The 22,158-nt window shown below is 44.1% G+C and overlaps 1 pseudogene; it reads left to right on the top strand.

Moving 5' to 3' along the window:
* Window positions 1–11,200: 11,200 nt before the first annotated feature.
* LOC114104230 (eukaryotic translation initiation factor 3 subunit E pseudogene) lies at window positions 11,201–12,962 on the top strand (annotated as a pseudogene).
* The last annotated feature ends 9,196 nt before the right edge of the window (window positions 12,963–22,158 follow it).

The raw sequence follows: 22,158 nt of genomic DNA, 5'->3' as shown, positions 1-22,158 counted from the left end.
AGCTGGGTCAGCAGCTACAACAAGAGCCTTCTCAGCTCTCTCCAAGCCCAAGATCTAAAGGGCCCTAGTGGGCATGCCTGGACTGATGCCACACATGCATAAGGTGCTAGTTGAGTGTTGGTACCTTGATAGGTCCTCCCATAGGAGCTGAAGATAAGGTTGAAGTAAGGAGGAGGAGAAAAAGTGAACTAAGGGTGAGATGTGGAGGTCAGGACTGAAGGTAGAGTTGAAGGGCTGTGATTGATGGGCATTCCGGAAGGTGAACAGTACATACAAAGAAAGACTCAGAGAAAGGATGGAGCGTGGGATATTGGAGGAAGCTAAAAATCTATTCTGATTGAGTTAAGGGAGGTGATTGTAAGAGGTGGGACTTAGACGACATCAGTCACCACCAGGACCCCATTCCAAGCAGAAGGTTCCTCCCTCCTGTGAACTGTCTTTGGAGTCTGTAGCAAATGGTGTCTGGTTCAAGGGTTTCTAGGATTGCTGCAGAAGCTTCATCCTTTTAGATGGGGTTAGCTCCATTGGTCAAGGTAAGGGCAGAAAATGGGGGAGGGCTAAGCCTTGAGCTGCATGCTTCTCATGATGCCTAGATGCCAAGGATAAGGAAGGACTCTAGCAGGGGAGGGGTGCAGAACTCAAGTCCAAGAGAAGAGCTGGTCTCTTATGAGAACAGAAGCCCAGAAATCCAGGTCTACGTCGGCCATTAGCAAAGATTAGCTAGGCCTAAGTTGGTAATCCTGGACTCTGGGAGGATGTTCAGAAGGAAGAGAGGATGTGAAATGAAGGCCATTTCATTTCATTCTGTCCTTCACAGAGAGGGCAGCTGGGGCCTGGAGAACAGCAACTTCCTCAGAGTGCATAGATCTGCTCACCCCAGCCACACAGTGCACAGGCATTGCCACAGTGGCCCAGCAGGTGGATCACAGAGCCCTGTGCCTCAGCACTTCTGAGGCTCCCCTCACAGCTTTTCCAGGGTCGTCTCGTCTCCTGGCATCACTATCAGGACTGCAGTGTGGACGCACATGGATACCAAGTAGGGCATCACTGGGAGGTCAAGCTCAGGGTGAAGCTTGTTCATGTCTAGACAGGGGCTTCCTGTTAGTGCACACTAGATATGTCTGGAGATGAGAGTTGCCACTTGGCCCATTGAGGGGACATTTCTGTGTGGAAAAGGAGTAGACAGTCAACTAAAGGATGGGAACACCTACATCCTACTTTCTCATGGGCCCCACATTGCTGGCCCACCTGAAAATAGAGTAATAACAACCCTGGGTACCACAGTGACCTCCTAGAGGTATTAGCAAACCCACTGAAGTAGATGGAGAGCCCAAAGGACTGAGAAGATATGGGGCAGTCACCAATGAAAGGTCAATGACTGACTTTTGGTGTTCTGATCACTGTGATGCCCTCCTCTCTATTCCCTATTCTCCATCTCATCCATTAGAAAGCAGATTCTGTCCCCTACGTCAGATCCAAACTGCTCTGATTCCTTTGGTAGTTAATAAACAACCACTCCTGTCCTTCAACAACATGACCCTCTTGGAGGAACTGGCATGGGCTCTTGTGGCCTGAGGGCCAACATACCACCTACTCCTTGGCTGGCTTGGCAGTCACAAGAAGCACATGAGCAGGGCCCTACCTCTTGGGTCCTCAGGCAGTGAGCCACCAAGTGCTGCTTTGGCTTCCCATTACAGTAGTTGACCCAAGGCTGTGACAAGCTGCTGATGGGGAAGAATATGAATCCAAACACATCCAACAAGCCTGATAGAATGAGGGAAAATGAAGAGCCACTTCAGGGGGACACTGGGAGAGAATTTTCCTACCCAAGGTAGGAACCCTGCCAAATTAAGTGACTGGCAGACCGAGTGTTCACATTTGATCATCCAAAGAATCCCACACCTGGAGCACCTGGTTATGAGACTGGGAGCATCAAGAGAAGCAAGGGGCAGTGTGTAGAGCAGTCATCCCCACACACGGTGGATGATCCTCATCCTTTATTCCTGCCTCCTCTGTAAGCCCAGAGCAAGCAGAAAGCCCCTGTAGCCCCGCAGCTTGATATCTTGGTTATAACAACTATGTTGCCTACCAGGTAACCTTGGCATGCATTCCAAATCCTACAGGATAAGCAAAGTGCTTAAGACAGTCAGCCAAGAATTTTGTGCCAGACACTGATGCCCACACTGTTTCTTCACTGATGTTACACATGCCCACTGGTCTAATTTAGCATGTAAACCCATTTCTCCTGACTTGGGGTTGTGGGGATCTTCCTGTCTTGCTGCTGCCTCTGACATGTTTTTTCCCCATAAGTACCTAATAAACTGCACTGTGTGCAATCCTGGATCTCTGCCTCTTTCTTCAGTCTCATGGCACCTTCCACCTTTGGCAGCTGGTTCTCATAAACCAGGGCCAGGCTTTTCTGAAACAGGTCCTATGAAGGATGAGGGGCAGCCCAGGGCACCAAATCCCAGTTTTAGCCTCACTTGTCTGGTCCTGTTTCCCTCTCGGCTGACCCATCTGGTGGAAATCACCTTTCAGGAACATTTTCTGTGCTGAAAGGAATTGGCCTCAGCAGGCCACCTGATACCTAGAATTCTACCTTTAAATCAGCCAACTTCATAGGCACTCTGGTGCTTTAATTCCCTCCCCATCTACTAGCCCTCTTTGGCTGTCAATGAGTTTGACCACATCTCCCAACCAAACCTGTCTCATTTCCCATCCCAACTTTCCCAAGGGTGGAAGTGGGCAAAAGGAAAATCCTTGCAGACCAGGAGTCCCCTAGTCTGCCTTGGTGAAGAGATGGACACCCAGAAGGAAAGGGACAGGTCGGAGTCATGCATTAGATATGGGACTCCTGTTCTTCTGTCCAGAGCTCATTTATTCTCCCTGAGGGCAGTCACTTCAGGGTCTCCTCTTGGACTGGAGTTTGGGCAGGAGGCAAGGTGAGTCCCTGTTACCTTAGAACATCAGCTAGTGAGGGTCAGTACAGGTGTCACCATGGTGTCAAACAGTCACCAAGCATGCTGGGGAGGAGGAGAAAGGTCTTTGGAGAGTGGGTGGGGGAACCCAGGCTGAGCTTCTCAGGGTCAGTGGGCCATACCCTGGAGGACACTGTCTTCTGGGTGACCCGTGAGGGCTATGCTCTGCGCCAACAATGATAGATTTTCGTCCTGTGAGGAATGAATGTTCGTTCCTCAGACCAGAACCCAACCACTACTCCCAGCAATTGCTCAAAATATACACTCCCTTGCTAGATATTCTCTACAAAATCCACCCAAGGGGCCGAGGGTGGATTTTGTAGAGAATGGGCTCAGTAAACCTCCACTCCATCTGTGCAGCCCACAGCCCAGGCTCTGCAACTTCCTCTCCATTAGGTTAGGCACAAGTGGCAGGTAGAGCAAGGGAGAATGCCAGGGGTGCTCTAGGGTGCTCTGCTAAAATAATCACTGCTGGTGTCCCACTGACCTTGGAAGAGCAGGGTCTGAAAGCAGCTTCCCGGGGGTCCCAGAGATGATGGGAGGAGGCAATTCTCCAGGATAGGCCCTAGGGGATGGTTTGATTTGGCACATCACATTTCATGTTGACAATCTCCCTTCCCTCTTCTATCTTGCAGCCTTCCTGGTATATGTGGTAGGGACTGCTCTGCTCCTTGAGTGTGTGACTAAAGCTCTGAGGCCCAGCACCTCACCTGGCCTTCCCTTGCCCTTCATGTTTGGCATCCTCTATCAACTCACATAATTAGGCTTCGTCTTCTGAGCCAGGAATCCAGATATTGCTAAGATCCGGCTGCTCAGCTGGGCTGAGATGCTAGAAGAACGGGGTCAGAAGCAAAAAGTGGGCAACTTGTCATCAAGGATTAGAGCTTGGGAGGCCTCTTTCTTTCTGAATATAGTCATAACAGCTTCCAATTATCATCCGAATACTGTGGGCATGGCACAGTAAGTTATGCGCATCGTTTCATTTCATCCTTCTGTGAGGAATGTGCTCTGATGATATCCAACTTACAGATGCTGCTATTGGAAGTTAAATCCTGGACCATGATCAGAAAGGGAAAAGCAAGGATTGGAATCTAGGCCACCTGACTTGAGATGCCTCTCAGTTGCTTTCCTGTCCTTGCAGACATTTTTGTTGGTAAAGCCTTGATGGCCAATGTTTCTGACCTCTCTGATCACCTCAAGACAAACCTCTGCAAAAGAATCCCAACTGGGTGGTTAGCCCAGTGGAGGCAGTCCACGTTCAAGAGTGGTTGGGTGAATTCTGGTTCAATCTGTAAGGTCAGACAGCAGCGACCAAAAGGAGGCAGATTTTAAAAGGCTGCTGAGGGCTGAGGTTGTGGCTCAGTGGTAGAGCGCTCACCAGCACGTGCAAGGCCCTGGGTTTGATCCTCAGCACCACATAAAAATAAAATAAAGATACTGAGTCCAACTACCACTAAAATATATATATATATATATATATATATATATATATATATATTTTTTTTTTTTAAGGCTGCTGAACTGAAACTTTACTGAGATTTTGTTCCCAGATGAGACCCTCATGGGTCCAAGGAGAAACGCAGGGGCTGAATCTAATTGGAATTTTTATTGGGCTTAGAGCAGGATGGGAGGGCGTGGGACAGGAAAAGGGGTTTTTAGAGTCCCTTGTCCTACTGGAATTGGTGGTAGTGGAGGGGTGGGGGAGTTGGTTAAGACACAGGATTGGCCAGGAGACCCTGCTGATCAACAGGCGGTTCTGTCAGTGCCTGATTGGTGGTTCTGGGCGCTGGAGGGTTGCTTGGTGTTTTGTTCCTCAGCCACCTCCACCTAACACAATCAAAGTGCCAATTCCAAGGTTTGGACAGCCAGGATAAGAGGGTTTCTTCGGGGAGGGAAGTGCTACTGGAGTCTTGGTCTCCATGGCTCTCTTGTAGATCTGTGAGTAGAAGAGAGCTGGTGGCCAAGTTGGGAGTCCAAGAGGAGCCCAGGCCCATGTGGGCCTGGAGTTGGGAGGTGAGGTGTGGGGAGAGGCAGCGGTACAGATCTACAGGTCTCTGGAGGAATCAGTATGGACACTACAGAGAGCATAGTTCCTGATGAGAGCAGCTTGATGAGAGTGTAACTCTCACTGTCAAGATCTCAGGGTCTGATGGGGGGAAAGGTAGCCTTCACTGGGGATGCAAGGACCACGCCTTTCTTCCAGCACCAGCATGGTGCCATATAACAGAAGCACAATAAATATTTGTCAATGAGCAAGTCCCATTTTTCTTTTTCCTATGCCTCCATTTCCCTAGCAATGGCATCCAGGACTGGGAAAAGGCTGTCTGGAGTGTTGTTACTGCGGGCAAAGCTTCCGACCACCAGGCCAGAGGGAGACCACTGATGACAAATAGAGAGACGAGGGCGCTGATCGTGCGTTGGCAGGAAGAGGGACTGTAGGGTTCACTTTGATCCATTCCCTCGTTTTATAGGTAGAGCAACAGACCCATAGAGAATAGTTTGACTTGTCCCAAACTACACCAAAAGGCAGGAGAAGGGCTAGGGGAAAACACCGTCTTTCTAGAACCTGAATTATTTGAGGTCAACCTCTTCCCACGCCAAGGAAACTAGACCTTTCCCCTGACTGCCACCTAACAGTCCCAGACCCAAGACCTGCTACCGATCGAGTCCACGACCCTCTACTCCTAGATCTTGAGTTCAAAGCAGGATCAATCGATTGGTTTTCCCTGTCAGGCGCTGCTGAGCGCTGATTGGCTCTGGGTAGGACCCGTGCGTGGGAATTGAGGGTGGAGAAGAAATCGCGCGGGAACTGGAAGGCTTGGGGCCCGTCCGGGCGTTGCGCAGGGAGAAAGCGTCCTGAATACGATCTATTCGAGGAAGCCCAAATGTGTTGTCGGGCCCCTGGGAGCAGAAGAGGGTCCACTCACTCCTTGCTGCCTGTTGGTGACTTGAGTGTTTTAAATCGTCTTCCCTTTTGGCTGCTCCTCGGTGTCCTCAGAGGCCTTCCCCAAACCCTCAGGCTCCATCGCCTCCATCATCAGAACTCCTCTTCACTCTCCACTATCTGTTTGAAGCAGTGGTTTTCAACAGCCGTGCAATGAAAATTGCAAGTGGTCCTGCCCAGCTGAGAGCAGCGTTGGAGGGCCTGGGTTCCCGAACATCTCCCTCTTTACCTCTCCCCTTTCGCTGCAGCCCTCCGAAGCCCCTCCTTGAGGAAAACTTAAGGGCAAGAAGTGGCTCTTTACGGAGTAGTCCGCTCCTGCCAGGGCGAGGTTTCTGGAAATGCAGATTGGAGGAAGACAATCCGCTGGTGCATAGTCAATGGCTCCCTAGCATCGAGGGCAGTGGTCCCTAACCTGAGCGCTGCCGTTTGGGGGCAGAGAAGATTTGGTTTTGTTGTGGATTTGATCTTAAGCATCCTTCCCATCAATTCCCACCACACCCACGTCCTTCAACCTGATACACAAGCATCTAACCAAAAGTCTGGCTTGGGTGGGGATATGTGCAGTGCTGCCACTAAGATCTGGGTGCTGTTTCTGAGTGTGTCTCTTTCAGGGCAATGCAAACCTGAAACTTATCCAACCATGAAAGAAACAATTTCAGCTTTCGGCACATTTGAAAGACTGAGAAACAGAGAAGGTAAATAATTAAAAAATCAGAAGAGTTTCATATAGACTGAGTGAAAAGAAAAGGAAGGAGTCGTGGGGCAAGTGTCAACTTTCTTATCCCTGGACACCAGCAGGGGGGAGACATGTTGTCATGGTGGCACTGATAGAGCAGCTTCCTTCAGGAAAGGAGAAATGTAGGTGAGGAGCAGGGGAAGGCGGTGGACGGATTTGAAGGTGTGTGGACCCTTCTGGCAGGTGCCTTCACTAGTCATGGTTTTGGGATTCCTCCATTGTTCTGTCTGGAGCCATCAGTTCACCTGTGCTAGGTGGTTTTGCTCACCTTGCTGCTCCTGGTGGTCCCCACAACTCATTGTGGAACTCATCTGTTGGTCCGTCTGTCCAATCCTCCCTAGTGTCGAACTCTTCTGGTCTCTGAAAGCAGCCCTTCTGGGACCAACAAATGGGTATTGAAGATTCACAGCAAAGGGATGGGCCGTTTGTATCATTTGAGAAACTTCTGGGGTAGGTTCAGGCAGCAAAAGCAATTTGTGTTCATACTGAAAGCCCAAGGATTCTGATAAAGAGTTTACAGAACAGGGCCAGAAAAATTGAGAAGCAGGGGTGATGGCAGTTATAAAAATTAGTCCCCAAGCTTCAGCATCTCTGGGAAACAGTTTTCAAACTCCAGGACAGTTTGTTAAATTGAACTCACTCATTCTAACTTTGGTTTTCTTTTCTTGAAATAGGGCTGTTAGGGTGAGTGTCCAGATTCCTTGGCAGAATGGGAATTTCTTTGTCTACTTCTGTCACCACAGGCACATGTATTTTTTACCTATTGAGGTACTTTTTCAAATCTAAAGCCTTGGCCAACCGGTGGACGATGATTTTTTGTTTTTATTCCCCTTAAGTGACTCATCTGTAACTGATATTTCTTACTCAACATTTGGAAGAGGACAGAGACTCCTTGAAGAATTTAAATCACCTAGGTAAGCCTGTATGGTATGTTCTAATCGCTGTGTCAGCCATTAAAGTACATTTAATCTGTTTCATCAGGCATGAATTTTTAGTTATTAGCTACCTCAGCATGTTATCCAGGTCCTCCCTGCTCTCTTCCTTTTGAGTCACACAACTTTTTTAAATATTCAGAACCTTTTCAGCCTTCCCATATTCTGTTCTCTCTGTCCAGAACTTTCCTACTCTTCTTGTAGGGTTTCTAGGTTTCTGTCCCTCCTTCAGCCCTCAGGCAAGTTTCATTTCTCCAGCAAACGTTTTCCTCATCTTTTCTGTCTCAGTCTGAATTAAGCATCTTTTCTGGGTTCCCCAAGTGCTTTGAGCGTTCACCACATTTTTTTGGCAAGTGGTGTGTATATGCCCCACTGCCCTGCATGTGTTCCATTGTGGCCACCATGCTCGGTTCATAGTTGAAACAACAGCCCAGATTGGTAGTCAGTGGGCTTTTTGTGTGTGTGTGTGTGTGTGTGTGTGTGTGTGGTGCTGGGGATTGAACCCAGGGCCTTGTGCGTGCGAGGCAAGCACTCTACCAACTCAGCTATATCTCCACCCCTCAGTGGGCTTTTTTTTGTGTTCATGTGTGGCCTTTCTACCACAGAGCCACACCCTTAGCCCTCTTTAATTTTATTTTTTATTTTGAGACAGATTCTTTTTTGTAATATATTTTTTTTTAGTTGTAGATGGACACAATACCTTTATTTCATTTGTTTTTATTTTTATGTGGTGCCGGGATCAAACCCAGTGCCTCACACATGCTAAGTGAGTGCTCTACCACTGAGCCACAACCCTGGCCCCTTGAGAGACAGATTCTTGTTAAGTTGCTGAGGCTGGTCTTAAACTTAACCATTTTCCTGCCTCAGTCTCCTGAGTCACTGGGCTTATAGGTGTATACCACTGTGCCTAGCTATTCAGTGGGCTTTATAAAAGGGGAAATAAAGGTATTTATAACTTCATAGATCACCTTGTCTGCTTATGTTATACTTGTAACAGTTCCGTTTTTTTTTTTCCCCCAGCTTGTTTGTTTTGTTTTTGGGTACTGAGGATTGAACCCAGAAGCATTTTACCACTGAACTACATCCCCATCCCTTTTTTATTTTTTATTTTGAGACAGGGTCTTGCTAACTTGCAAAGGGCCTCACTAAGTTGCTGAGGCTGACCTTGAACTTGTGATTCTCCTGCCTCAGCCTTCCAAGTTGCTTGGCATGTGCCACCATGCCTGGCTAGCAGTTATGTTTTGCGTATGGCTGATAGGCTTAGGAGGGCACTGTTTCATTCTCCCTGTGTCATGTAAACAGACTGAGTGGTGATGCCATGCCCCCTGGTCTGCAGGTAACTGAGGCTGAAGCTGAGCTTCAGTTTTCTAGACTGAGAAATATGGAAAGGAGGATGGAGAACTTATAAACTGTAAAGCACTGTGCAGATGTTAGTGTTAGTTCAACATTGTCATTCCTGCCAAATCGTGTGGAAGCTTTTTATAGACTTAAGACTGTTTGGCTGCAACTAGCCTCAGCCCTGGGTACTTTTATTTCTCTAAATAAAATACATCATGCCCAGTTTAATGCTCTCTGTACTCTTTATATTTGTGCTAGTTGAATAAAATTTAATGGCATACTGGTACAAGAATCACAAAGAAATTGGAGCCAAGCTTGCATCTATGTTTAACTCAGAAATTGTCTCACCTTGGGACTGGGGATGTGGCTCAAGTGGTAGCGCGCTCGCCTGGCATGCTTGCGGCCCGGGTTCGATCCTCAGCACCACATACAAACAAAGATGTTGTGTCCGTCTAAAAAAACTAAAATAAATAAATAAATATTAAAAAAAAAAAAAAGAAATTGTCTCACCTTGATGGTGTCACCTGGCTAGATGTGAAGCATTAAGTGATGTGTGGATTTCAAATGTTTTGTTTTCTGATGCTAGGTATGGAGCGGAAGACATTACTCATGAGCTCTACCACTGAGCTCCAGTTCCAGATCCTGTTAGGAATTACTGACCCATTCCAGGATGAAGCTTCTGAAAATGAATTCCTGTGCTGCCTGCTCAAGCCCCTGCTTAGTACCCGAAAGCCTCTTTTTCCCAGAGACAGACTAGGGCAGGGAGATGCTTGCTGGAGCCCTAAGCAAGGAGGGTTGATCTGCAGGTGGACTCAGGGAATTTGGGCCTTCACTTTCATCTACACAGATAATGTTTCCGATGTGTTGGGGTATTCAAGATGGCCAATTTCTTGTGGAAGGAAAGCTTGACATTCATTTACTATCAATTTTTTTTTAATTTTTAAAATTTAATTTTAATTTTATTTACTTATTTTTGGTGTGAGGGATTGAACCCAGAGCCTCACACATGCTATTGTACACGCTACAACTGAGTTTTAACCACAAGCCTATTTTTAAAGTTAAATTAAAATCTTAACTGACACATTAAAAACATGAAAAAGCATACATATTAGTGGGCTAACAGAATGTTTCTGCACCCGTATACATGGGATGATGTTGACATCAGGTTAAATATATCCATCTCCTCAAATATTTGTCATTTCTATGTAGTGAAAACTTTTCAAATCTTTAAAAAAAATCCTTTCTTATAACTTTTTGAAGTATTCAGGACATTATTGCTATTTATAGTGACCTCACTGAGCAAAAGCACACTGGAACTTCTTGCTTTTAACTGTGGCATAGTTTTCATTGTTCAGTCTTTTCCCTTTTCCCATCCCTCTCCTGCCTGCTCTCTCCTGCCTTTCACTGTCCTACTTTCAACTTGTGTGAGATCACTTTTGCAGATTCCACTTGGTACATCAGGTGGGATTTATCTTTCTTGTCCATATTTCACTTAACATAATGATCTCCAGTTCCATCCATGTTGTAAATGACAGGATTTCATTCTTTTTACGGTTGCATAGTATTCCATTGTTTATGTGTGCCACATGTTCTTTATTCATTCATATCCAGGCAGGAGAAATTTTCTCTTACTCAGGGGAGGGTCAACCATTTGTTCTAGTCAGGGCTTCAACTTATGTAGGGCAATTTGCTTCACTCAGTCTGTCAGTTCAAACACACACACACACACACACTTTTTTTTAAAAATGGTGCTGGGATTGAACCCAGGGATGCTCACATGCTAGGCAAATACTCTACCACTGAACTATAGACCCAATCCCCCAATTTAAATACTAATCTCATCCTGAACATCCTCCAAGAAATACTTAGAATAATGTTTGCTCCAATCTGGGTACACTGTGGCCTAGTCAAGTTAACACATGAAATTGACCATCCCAGTGATACATGCTATAATGCCTATAAAGCTTGAAAATTTTATGCTAAGAGAAAGAAAGCCACACATATCACAAAGGACCACCTGTATGTGATTCCATTTAAATGGAATATTCAAAGTAAGCAAATATATAGGGCAGAAAGGTTAGTGGCTGCCTAGGGTTGAGGGGATGGTAGGATTTTGAAGTGATGATTGGCGGGTGGCCAGGGTTTCTTTTTGGGGTGAAAACTGTTCTAAATTTGACATGGTTCTATGGTTTGTCTCCCAGAGGACATGCAGGTGTTCAATACACAAAGTCATATGTCAATGGTATTAAGAGAGTAGAAATTTAATTCAACAATGGCATTTAGAGGTGGGGCCTGTGTAATGTGATTAGGATTCAGTAAGGAGTCCCTGTGAACATAGACTTGCCCTTTCTTTCACAAAATATAGTGTCTGATTGACTAATCCTATCACACACTTTTTGGATGGGCATCTTCTTTCTACTTCTTGAGTTTCTCTTTGATAGGGAGATATAAAACAAAAAAGAATTATTATAAGGGAAATCGCATCTTCTTAGTTGGCCTAACAAGGTAGACTTTGTTATGGATGGGTACATAAAACCTTTATTCTTTCTTTCTTTTTCTTCCAGTACTGGCATTAAACCCAGGTATCTGTGCATGCTTGGCAAGCACTCATTCACAGAGCCACATTCCCAGCCAAAAACCTTTATTCTGATGATATTCAGAGAGAGAGAGAGAGAGAGAGAAAGAGAAAAGAACCATAATTGTTGCACAGCTGAATAGCTTCAGGCACAAACAGAATCAATTGTGAAGATGTTTGACAGTCCAGAAACTGCAAGGCAAATGCAGTCAGCCAGGGATGGTCAGATATTATTGGACTACCTGCCAGACAAGCATGGATTTAGGCAGGAAGATTTAGATACAATCTGCTGGTATGCAGAATTCCAATATGAATGTGGAAATTACCCAGGAGCAGCAGAATATCTTTACTTTATTAGAGCTTTGGTCCCAACGACAGATAGAAATGCTTTGAATTCTCTCTGGGAGTAAAGTGACTTCTGAATTCTTAATGCAGAATTGGAATGCAGCCATGAAAGACACTTACATATTTAAAAGAGAAATGACATAGATAATTATTCTGTGAGTTCTCCACTCCGGTCTCTTCAGCAGTGACCATGGCTCATTTACGGTCTCTTATTTTCTTCAATCACTCCAAAAATTGTGATAATATGATTGATTTCTTCCTTTACCAGCCACAGTATCTTTTTTTTTTTAATTTATTATTATTATTATTATTTTTAGTTTTCGGCGGACACAACATCTTTGTTTGTATGTGGTGCTGAGGATCGAACCCGGGCCGCACGCATGCCAGGCGAGCGCGCTACCGCGTGAGCCACCTCCCCAGCCCCCAGCCACAGTATCTTAAGGCAGCTCAGGCAGTGTGTTCACATATTTTCTTCCACATGACTCCTGCGGTCATAATGAACAAAGATGTTTGACAATGCTGGAAATGATAAAGAATCTAGTAAAAGTTATGCAGTCAGAGTCTCACACATCCAAAGACCCAATTACAGAATTTGTTGAATGCCTGTATGTTAATTTTGACTTTAATAGGGCTCAGAAGATGCTGAGGGGATGTGCATTGGATGACTTGATGGCTTGCCATGAGAATTTCATTGAAAATGCCCCATCTCTTCCATATTTGAGACTTTTGGTTATATCCACCAATGTACCAGTATTATTATGTTGGTAGATTAAACTGAACATGAATGACTCCAGAAGAGGCTGAGAAGTGGATTGTGAATTTGAGTAGAAATGAAAGACTGGATCCAAGATTTATTCTAAATGAGGTTGTGTGATTATGAATAACAGTGCAGTCTCACTTTATCGGCAAGTAATTGAAAAGACCCAAAGCCTTTCTTTTAGAAGCCATATGTTGGTCATGAATATTGAAAAGAAACTTATTCAGAATAGTAGGTCAGAGGCTCCTAACTGGACAACCGTAGATTCTGGGTCTACTAAAAAACAGTAAAGAATAGATGAAAAAAAGAAAGATGAAATAATAAAGCCATTATGTAAAGGGTGACCTACATTTTAAAAGCAATTAACATATTCCGTATAAATTCGGAGCATTTGAATAAAATTGTCCCCTATCCATTAAAAAAAAAAAAAAGAAGAAGAAGAGGGACAGAAACCAAACTGGGTGCAATGGTACATGCCTGTAATCCTAGTGGCTTGGGAGGCTGAGACAGGAGGATCTCAAATTCAAAGCCAGCCTCAGCAAAGTTGAGGCGCTGAGCAACTCAGTGAGACCCTGTCTCTAAATAAAATACAAAATAGGACTGAGGATGTGACTCAGTGGTCAAGTGTCCCTGAATTCAGTGTATCCCCACCCACAAAAGAGAGTCAGAAACCAGACACATGAACATGCTCCCACTATGATGCATTACAGCCAAGGGGAAGTCTTGGTAAGAATCTGTGAGCTGTGTATGCAGTGGTGCACACCTGTAATCCCAGAAATTTTGGAGTTTGAGGCAGGAGTATTACAAGTTTGAGGCCAGCCTTGGCAACTTAGTGAGATCCTGTGTCAAAAAAATAAAAAAGGGGCTGGGGATGTGGCTCAAGCGGTAGCGCGCTTGCCTGGCATGCGTGCGGCCCGGGTTCAATCCTCGCACCACATACAAAGATGTCGTGTCCGCTGAAAACTAAAAAATAATATTAAAATTCTCTCTCTCTCTCTCTCTTAAAAAAAAGTTGAACACCAGCCTATATCAGAAAACATTTTTATCTAATAGGTAATTAGAATATAGTACTTCTTCATATTTGTATTAATCATTGCCATGTGGAACTATCAGCCAGACTTTTAATATGAAATACACTGTTATTACACTGAAGTTATAGGAAGCTGGCCCAAAATTCAGAATCAAAGTTCCAGTTGTCCTACAGTCTTGAGGCAGGTAAATGAGGAACTTCCACTAGAAATACCAGAATAGAATTTTTTAAATTCAGGGTCCCTGGATCTCTAGAAGACTTTTATTAAATGATATTCATGATATGTTCATGTGAACATGAAGACAAACATGAGCATGACTTCCTCCCTTAAACATAGGCATGATATTCAGATTTATTTAACTATCTGATAAGAACTGAATATTTTTATCTTCAAAAGTCACATGTTAAAGCCTAATCCCCAGTGTGATGCTTCTCAGCAGTGAGGCCTTTGGTTATGACTGGAACCCTCATGAGTGGGATTAGTGACTTTTTAAGAGGAGAAAGGCAAGAAATTATCTCTTCTTTTGCTATATGAGAAGGCAGGAAGAAAGCCTCCCTTTGTAAGCCAGGAATAGCCCTCACCATGACCAAAGAAGCCAGCACCTTGTTCTCCAGCCTCCCAGTCTCTGGTAATGAGTGAAATAAGTTTCTGTTCTTTAGGTTTTTCAGGCTGTGGTGTTCTTGGTATGTCACACAAACTGATGAGGCAAACATGGAGACACAGGAACTCTAATGGTACAGAAGTCACTAACATGTGGCATGAAAAGAACCCGGATTTTGGTGTTAGATAGATCTAATCAAACATGAGTCATTGGTAAAATTTTCTCCTAATCTCAGATCATCCATCTGTGAAAGATGACTAGTAACATCCATGGAAAAAACCTCAACACCTTTCAGATCATAAAAGGAAAGCATTGGGTAAAACCTAAATCATAAAATAGTGAAAAGTAAACAGCAGGCTGAGGACATTTCTATATGTAAATTGAGAAATGAATGACCTGATTATATTAACAGCATTTAAAAGATAAGTAAAAAGATTCTCAGACAGAAGAGTTGACAATGTACAGTATACAAAATTCACTAGCACAAATGTATGTGGTCAATTGACATATTAAAATAGCCAATGCCATGACTAATCACAGACTATTTTCCACTGATGAACTTGGCAAAGACTTAGTGAGGAATGTGTTTTTTATTTGGTAAAATTCTACTTATGTACATATCAAGCATTTTTTAAAGAAATGATAATAAAATGAAGAACAAGGAAAAAAAATTCTCTCTCTCTCTCTCTCTCTTAAAAAAAAAAAAAAAAGTTGAACACCAGCCTGGGTGTTCAGTCTCAACATAAACATTTAATAAATAAATAAATAAATAAGGACTGGGGTTGTAGCTCACTGGCCAAGCACCCCTGGTTCAATCCCCAAATTTAAAACAACAACAACCAAAAAAGAAGCTGTGTCATGCTGTCTGGTCAGCTTCCCATAAGGCAAAAATAAACTCTTTTCTTTATAAAGTGGTCTGCTTCAGGTATTTCATTATAATATTGAAAAATAGACTAACAGGCATCATGATGGTTATGCAACTCTGGATTTACTAAAAGTCACTGAATTGTACTCTTTAAATGGAAGAATTGTGTGGTACATGCATTATATCTCAAGAAAGCTCTTAAAAATAGCAATTACTCATTTTAGCCAAGAGAGAGGTATATTTGGTATTTTACAGATGATAACATGGTAATTGATTTTGTCTGCCCTTAGACAAAATTATGAAGTGGTCTTGTTTGTCTCATTTTATCATGGCCCCAGAGTAATCTTATCTGAGGTTGGTATTCTAGGAGACTATTTGCATCCAAAAGGAGAACAAAATGACCTGACTGTGTCAGATCTGTTAGTGACAACATCAAGGTCTAGCTGGGAATGTCAAATCACTTGTCAGGGGCTGCTTTTTTTTTTTCCTCCTTCTTTCTTTCTCAGCTGACACTTAGGAATGTCTCAGCTGACGTTCCCTTGGGAACACATAGGAATGTGAGTAAACACACTTGGAAAGTCCACAGCTCTGGTCCCAGCCTCCTGCTGGTGTGAGCCTGGCCCCTGTGGCTGGGACCTTGGGAGTTGGTGGGGATCAAGGGTATGCTGGGAGAGCACACATGCTATCTACATGGTAGGGATTTTCTGTGCTTCTTTTGTTGGTTGCTATTTCAAAATATTTAAAAGCAGAAATTTCCCTGCCTGCTCTGCCAGGGAGGCTCCGTCATACCCCAGCGACCTGCAATCCTCTTCCCCCTCTGTTGATCTCCAAGGATTCCCCCAGTTGTCCGGGGAGGGTTTGTGGGATAGAGGTGAAAGGGAAAGGACAGAGGCTGCTGTCTTTTCAGGCCCTGGCAAAATAGAAATTGTGCCTGCCTTTCCTCTTTGTTGTAGAAATCAAGGCTGATTGACCCTTATGTCTGCATAGACACTGAGGGGCACCAGAGGATGCCAGGACCCCACATTGGGTAGGGCAAAGTGCTTCACTCAGCCCTGCTTTTGATCCAGCAGAGACAATATAATGCCGGTGGCACCAACAGAAGGAAGCAGTATTTCTCCCATCAGACGCTACAGCTGGACAGTATCATAACCACCCCTTCTTTGAGTTACTAGTACTTTCTTACTGAGAAATGTGTTTTGTTTTTTTCCCCTGAAATCATAAGGCATCAAAAGCTTTTCTGGTTGAAAATTACATCAGTAAGAAGGATGTATCCCACCCACTCTTGTCTGGAGGGTCCAAGTCACTTGATACAGAGGCAACCTCAATTCCCAGCCCAGTGGGGAGCTTCAGATAAGGGTTTTCTGAACACAACATTCCACATTTATCTAGTTTCCAAGGAAAATAGAACATTGGGCCCGTTGCACACATCACTGTTGTGCGTAGTCTCTTTAAATTTTTTTTTTTTTAATTTAAATGTCATCTAAACTTTACCCTTCCCCCTAAACCTATAGTGACTGTCTTCCTCTGGTGAGAGGCTTCTGGGTCCTCTCGTGGGTGTTCCTCCTGACTTGGTTGACTACAGGTCAAGTCAAGGTGATTGGGCCAGGACAGTCCATTTTTGGGGTGGGTACTAGGGATTAAACTCAGGGGCACTCAACCACTGAGTCACATCCCCAGCCCTATTTTGTATTTTGTTTAGACAGGGTCTCACTGAGTTGCTTAGCACCTTGCTTTTGCTGAGGCTGGCTTTGAATTTACAATCCTCCTGCCTCAGCCTCCCAAGCTGCTTGGATTATAGGCGGCACCACCACTTCTGGCCAAACCACAATCCTGGAGTAAGTGCTGTCTACTCCATTTTCAACCTGGGGACACTGAAGTTGAAGAACATGAAGTCTTGTCTCTGTGTTGTTCTTGACACTTGAGCTCAGAACAATGTTGCCCCAAAGCTCACTCCAGCCTTCTGTCTCATACTCTTGTCCAATACCCCTGACCTCAAGCCATACTGGGTTTCTGTTTGGGGTGACCTTTGGACATTTCCCTGGGCTGTCAGCATGGCGGTGCAGGCCTCTGCTCCCTATGTTTCTGCTCCACCTCTGGAATGCGTCTAGCAGAACTGAATCCAAATCTTGCAAATACCCACCCTGTCACTAACATCCAACTCCCAGGTCTTTGGGGTGTGGAAATACCATGTCACACACTCTGATTCCACAGACAACATAGGGGTTAGACTCATGTATCATGGGCCACAGAGACCCAACCATCCTCTCCTTGTATTAGGATAAGAGCCCTGTTATGGTTTGGATGTAGTTTTTCCCCTGAAGTTTCATGTGTTGGAGGCTTGGTACCCGTATGGTGATATGGGAAGCAGTGGGCCCTTTGAGAGATGGAACCTAGTGAGAGGTTCTTAGGTCAATGGAGACTGTTCTAATGCTCTTGGAAAGGATTATGGGACTCTAGACTCTAGTCTCCTTCATTGAGATATAATCTCTTGCTATGGTATGTACTCTCATCATTGCCATCTGCCATGATATGAAAGCCAAGAAGCCCCTTATCCGAACTGAGCCAGTGCATGTGCCATGCCCTTGAACTTCCAGATTTTTGACCTAGATAAATCTTTTTTTTTCTTTATAGCTTGCCTCAGGTGTTTAATTATGATAACAAAAGCAGACTAATTCAGTCCTTTCTGGCAATACTAGGTTCCTGAGACCTAAATCAAGCTGGACAGGGAAAGGGCCCAAATCTCAGCTCTTGGACTTCCCCCAACTTCCCCTATATACAGAGTATCTAGGAAGTGCCTATTGTTTTCACCTCTCAGGATTGTTCAGAAGACCAGGCCCTGACTTGGGCTGAGGTCACACAGCCTCATGCAGTGGCCCTCTGAGTAGTTTCTAGGGATTTGGGCTGGGCCTGATACGATTTTTTTTTTTTTTTTTTTGATACTGGAGATTGAACCCAAAGACAGTTCACCACTGAGCTACATTCCAGTTGTTTTTGTTTTTTATTTTGAAATAGGTTCTTGCTAAATTGTTGAGGCTAGCCTGGAACTTGTAATTCTCCTGCCTTAGTCTCTCTGAGATTATTCACTGAGTTTACAGGCATGAACCACCCTTCCTAATCCTGATGTTGTTTTAAATTTAATTTGTTTCTGTCCAGTAGTAATGTCCAGGCAGCAGTTGGGGTAAAAAGTGTTCAATAGGATTGGATTTTTAAAATGTTTGTTTTTCCTGTACTTAATATTTTACTTATTTCTCACTTGCTTAGTTTCTCTTATAGTTCATGTATTTTATGTCATGTTAAAGAAATCTTTCCCAAACATAACCAGGTGTGATGGTATACACCAACATTCTCAGCCACTCAGGAGGCTGAGGCAAGAGGATGCAAATTCAAGGCCAGCCTCAGCAACTTAGTGAGACTGTCTCAAAATAGAATTAAAAGGGCTGGGGCTGCATGGCGTGGTGGCACATACCTGTAATCCCAGCAGTTTAGGAGGCTGAGGCTGGAGGATCAAAGCTAGCCTCAGCAAAAGTTAGGTGATAAACAACACAATGTCTCTAAATAAAATATAGAATAGGGCTGGGGATGTGGCTCAGTGGTAGAGTGCCCCTGAGTTCAATCCCTGGTACCAAAAAAGGACTGTGGCCAGGCATGTTGGCACACACCTATAATCCTAATGATTCAGGAGGTTGAGGCAGGGGGATCATGAGTTCAAAGCCAGACTCAGCAATTTAGTGAGGCTTTAAGCAACATAGCGAGACCCTATCTCCAAATTAAAAAAAAAATAACAAAGTCTGCTGGGGGTTGGGGGCTGTGGTTATAGCTCAATGGTAAAGCACTTACCTAGCATGTGTGAGACACTGGGTTTGAGCCTTAGCACCACATAAAAATAAATAATAGAATAAAGGTATTGTGTCCATCTACAACTAAAAAAATAAAAAGGCTGTTGGGGATGTAGCTCCATGGTAGAGTGCTTGCTGAATATGCAGAAGACCCTGGTTTTAATCTCTAATATTGAAAAAACAAAATAAAACTTTCCTAGGACTGAGGTTGTGGCTCAGAAGTAGAGCGCTCGCCTAGCATGTGAGAGGCTCTGGGTTTGATCCTCAGCACCACATAAAAATAAATAAAATAAAGGTATTGTGTCCAACTACAACTAAAATAAATAAATAAATAAATAAATAAATAAATAAATAAATAAATAAATAAATAAAACCTTCCTAAACTACCACTCCTATTTTCTTCTTCAGCTTTATAGTTTTACATTTTACTTTTAGGTCCATGATCCATTTACAATTATTTTTTCCATACAGTATAGCCTTGTGATTGAGGATTTTTTTCATGTGGAAATTTTGTTGAAGGGGATTATTCTTTCACCATTAAATTGCCTTGACATATTTGTCAAAAATCAATCATATTAAATTTAAGTCTATTTCTAGATTCTCTATTCTGTTTCCATATATCTATTATATAATTAATTCTAAGTGTGACCACAAGAACTGGGAAACATCTCCAATAATATCAGCAAATGCAAATGCATCATGTCTAATATATCCTTTTTTTTTGAGTACTGGGGATTCAATCTAGGGGCACTCTTATGGCTAAACTACATCCTTGTTCCTTTTATTTTCAATTTTGTTTTGCGATAGAAGCTCACTAAATTTGCTGATCCAAACTTGGAATCCTCTGTCTCAGCCTCCTGAGTCTGGGATTACAGGTGTGCATCACCTCACCCAGTTTGCTGACTTCATCCTCTGCTCTTCTCAAACTTAAGTCACAGTAGTCACAGGGATCGTCTTGTTCTCTCAACATGACACGCACATTCTGGCATTCTGGTCTTTCCTTGATACTCCCTCTACCCTAGATCTTCTTATGTCTTTCTCTTTCATTTCTTTCTTTTTTCTTTTTTGTTTTTTTTATACCCGGGAGTGTTTAACCACTGAACCACATCCTCAGCCCTTTTTATTTTTTATTTTGAGGCAGGTTCTCACTGAGTTATTTAGGGCCTTGCTTAATTGCTGAGGCTGGCTTTGAACTTGGCAATCAACCCTCCTGCTTAAAGCTTCCGAGTCTCTGGGATTATAAGAGTGCACCACCATGCTGTTCACCACTGTGTTCTTGTAGCAAGCGATCTTGAAGTGCTTACCCATGCACTTCATGCGTACCACAACCAGGGGATCTGGTTGGTGAGGGTGAAGATGGACACGGTGGCTGCTCACAGACTTTGGTGGGAGAACCAGGGCTCCATGCCTTGGGGCCACTGGCTCCAGGCTCCACCAGCCCTGGGCATGCTCAACCATCTTGTTTTGATTTTTTTTTTGGTGGGGGGAGGGACAGGGGTCTTATATATTGCCCAAGCTGATCTTGAATTCCTAGAGATTCTCTCAAAGTAGCTGAAACTATAGGTGCATATCATCGTGCCAGGCTGTCTGTTGAGGTTTTTGTCTTTCATTATAGGAGTTCATGAAAAAGTTAATGACCTTTGGCTATTTCTGTGCATGTTTAGGAGAAAGACATTAAAAGTCTACTCAGAAATTCCCACAGAAGGGGCTGCACCCCAAGGAAACAAGACCAGAAATTAGACTAGTAGGTCTTGGTGTCTGGGGCTACCCTCCTTCTTCAGGGGGCCTTTCTGCCTGTTCTGAGCTCACAAAAGGGGCAGAAGAAGAAATGGTATGTTAACTTTATGTCACTATAATAAATAAGATAATCAACGTATAAGGAGAATTTTGGAGGTTTCAGCCCATGATTGATTGGCCTGTTTCCTGTGGGGAGGCAGTGCCTCATATTAGTGTATGTGGTAGAGCAAACCACTCACCTCACAGCAGGGAACTGAAAGAGAGAAGGAGGAAGAGGCTGAGGTTCCATAATCTCGAGGGCATGGCTGTGGTGACATGAAGACCTCCCTCTAGGCCCCAGCTCTCAAAGTTTCCACCACGTCCCAAGAGCACCATGCTGGGGATCAAGCCTGGAACATCCCAGATACAAACTGTAATAGTTGGGGACCCCTGGACCCATACATGGAGATGTTATTTTCTCCACTGCTCAGTGTGATGTTCCCCAATGTAGCCCCAGGTTATCCTGATTATGAGATTCTTCTGGTGCACATGGACACCCAGTCATTGAATTTGGCAGGACTTGCCACCCTGGGCTTCAGGAAAACCCTCTCTTGGTGGCTCTTGGTTTTCTCCCCTTCTTTCCAAATATGTCAGGCCTGCTTGACATTTTTGGATTCACATTCTTCTCCAACAACAGCTTGTCCTAGCTGTGGATCAACAACTGCAATAAGAAGATGAAGCCACACTTTGAAGCTCACTGCCTGAGGACCCGGCAGGTGTGAGGGCAGCCACATCCTAATGTCTACATTTCTTCCAGGTCCCCTCTTCCCCAGGGTATTCCCAGCAGTCTCCTTTCCTCATCGAGTGCTTTTCACATCCTTGTCATGACTGACAAGCTAGCCAAAGGGTAACATGTTGGTTCTCAGGCCATACAATCTCCTTTTGACCCCCTATGGGATTCTGTTGTTAAGAGCTTGGAGTTTGTTAACTACCATGATGGCCACAGAAGTTTGGATTCTCATTAATGTTAGATGAATTGGAGAACAGGGATAGGAAGAAGGGCATTGGAGTGAGATGAACATCAGAAGTTGATTATAGGGCTTTCTCTAGGACCTTGGTAAGTATTCCATGTCCTCTCTGTCCCTTCATGCCCCATCTGCCTAATTGGTTTGCTAATAACCACTTTGTCTACCTTAGAGAATCACTATGATGCTCAGGGTGGCAATAATTTTATATTGTTTTCTGACTGTAATTTCAAATCCATTGTCACAGAGTTCATGGTGTGGGGCCCATGAGGAAGGCTAGGCTTCCCCTCCTGTGGTTGATTGTCCACTGTTGTCCCACAGAGGAGTATCCCCTGTTTGGGCCAAACAGCACCACCTGCCTCAGACATTTATCTAGACTATACCAGCATACACTCTCTATAAAGATGGGGGCAGGCTTCAAGGGTCAAGCAACATGATTCAGCACAGTAAGGATCTTCATTCTGGGAAGGCTTCATCAA

This window comes from Marmota flaviventris, chromosome 17 (assembly GCF_047511675.1).
Source record: "Marmota flaviventris isolate mMarFla1 chromosome 17, mMarFla1.hap1, whole genome shotgun sequence".
In the NCBI taxonomy this organism is placed as follows: Eukaryota; Metazoa; Chordata; class Mammalia; order Rodentia; family Sciuridae; genus Marmota; species Marmota flaviventris.
Note: the sequence above shows the minus strand (reverse complement) of the source record. Positions and strands in the feature narration are given on the sequence as shown.